Raw genomic sequence first — 2,445 nt, 5'->3', positions numbered from 1 at the left:
AAAATATATATTTTTTAAAATATAAAGACATTAAAATAAAAATTTAGAAGTTTTGTAATAATATTGGCCTTTCCTAAAAAAAAAAAAAGCTACTTATAATCTATCGTAGTTTAATAATAAGTAGTACATAAATACAGATAGAAAAAACACAGTTATACGACTAGTATTGAAAGCGCATAATAATGCAAATACGAATGTGCGATTGGAAGCTTAAAGCTTCCCAAGAAAAAATGAACTTATGTAATTATATAAGATATAATGTAATTATATAAGATATCATATAATTATGTAATTATATAAGATATCATATATACATGTGAACATATATGATTTCTTGTGTCCATTTTTTCTCGGGTTCTAAGCCTCGTTTGTCGTAACAAAAGAATTTTATCAATCGTACGTAACGTATATTAATTTTAGGCCTAAAATAGGAATCTGCTGTCACATAAATTAATTTAATATTCTAGAATATAAACTCGCGCGCACGTGTGTGTGCCCAATCTTATATATTATATATATTACTTTATTTCTGTATATACATAAATTTTATATATTTATGTATCTCTCTCTATATACGTATATATACATATATATCATAATCATTCTATCATATATATTTCATAGAACTTCAAAAGTGTGCTTCTACGCAACAAGTGATTTTTATTGTTTCGCGTTGATTTTAAGTCCTTCTATTACTCACACAATGTTTATCAATGTTCTTGTTATACACATATAAGTAAATAAAACTTTTCGAAAACAGTTTTTACATATACTGATAAAAAAATGTTTTTGAATTTGCACAATACGGCACATGAAGTATGTAGATGGAATATTAAATTATTTTCACAGTAAAAAGATATAAATAAATAAGTATAAATATTTTGCTTATGCAGTTTATAGACGTTTTTAGTTGCAATCAATCGTGCTTTTATAGTTTTTATATTATTTTTGATTTCTATTAAAATTTTAAGATTTCTTTTATCATTAACATCATTTATACATATATGTTATATATGTATAATATTTTTATACTTTTTCTCTTACTCTTTAAGTTCATATTCTCAAATTCGATATTTAAATATTAAATACTTATGCGCACTACCCTGTAATTTTTAAATGCAGAATTCCTTGATTACGAAGAAATGGTACAGCAATTTGAGAAAATTTGATTTAGAAGTTCAAAAAATTTCTCGAAAATGTTTACAAACATAGTATACAGATTTTATAAGGGCAGTGAATTTAAGTATGAACACATTGGCACATTTTAAAAGAAATCTTTGTTGTATGTCCCATCATAATCTAAGATTTCAGAAAAAAATTATTTATGATTCTTGTAGATGTATACTGTGTGAATATAGAATAAATATTTGTTGAAAACATCAATATATATATATGCTCTGACAAACATGTAGTATAAGTCCAGCAATATTGTAACAACATTTGATTCTGATTTGATAAATACTATTAAATATACTTTCAGTTTCCAGTTGCGTCTATCACATCTAATGCTAGAACAGTTTATTTGTTCTATAACTTGTTTAATTTGTATCCTATGTCTCATTTGGACCTGGTGCAATTGTTTGATGATTTTAATCATAGCAAGTACGAATGCAACAAGCTATTTTGCTAGCTATTCTGTAAGATTAAGTTGACTGAATCACTATTAAATTTTTTCCATCAGCTACCTTGAGAATAGAATAGAAATTAATATCCTATATATTATTTAAACTTGATGAAGTTGTTTCATTATTTCAATCATAGCAAATATAAATGCAACTATTTTGCTAAATTAAGTTAAACAGAAATACTAAACTCATCATCTATCTAACAATAGATTCATTTACTAAATCGAAGTATAACCGGTGAAAAAATAACCTTCACGGCTGCGGGAAATGGAATTAATTTGCATTTCAGAAAGATCATAACACGTGCGTCAAATTAAATAATTCTTTGTTTAAGGTAAAAATAAGAAATGCAAGGTAATAATCGATAAGAATGGCAAGATTAATCTTGCCATTCTTATCGATTATTACCTTGCATTTCTTATTTTAATTTGACGCACGTGTTATGATCTTTCTGAAATGCAAATTAATTCCATTTCACGCAGCCGTGAAGGTTGATCGTGGATCCAGAAAACTCTCGTTTTCTTTGGTTTGCCACATCTCGCACGAAAATTATCATTAAATTATAATTGGCACTTTCATTCCTGTGAATCAATAAAAGATTGATTTTAATGATAAAACGGTTATAAAATCATAATCCGAATGATAATTTTCGTGTCTTATCAAGTAGAAGATATCGAATCAAAATTCAACTGAGTGTTTCTTATTTAATTTTCTCTCTAAACAATCGTATAAAAGATAAAAAAAGAAATTTTGAAAGAAACAACATGTCATTATACTAAAATAATTATAAAACATCCAAGCTTATATATTTTTCTTGAAA

This window comes from Formica exsecta, unplaced genomic scaffold, assembly GCF_003651465.1.
Source record: "Formica exsecta isolate Colony F162 unplaced genomic scaffold, ASM365146v1 scaffold2, whole genome shotgun sequence".
Taxonomy (NCBI): domain Eukaryota; kingdom Metazoa; phylum Arthropoda; class Insecta; order Hymenoptera; family Formicidae; genus Formica; species Formica exsecta.
This window is presented reverse-complemented; position numbering follows the sequence as displayed.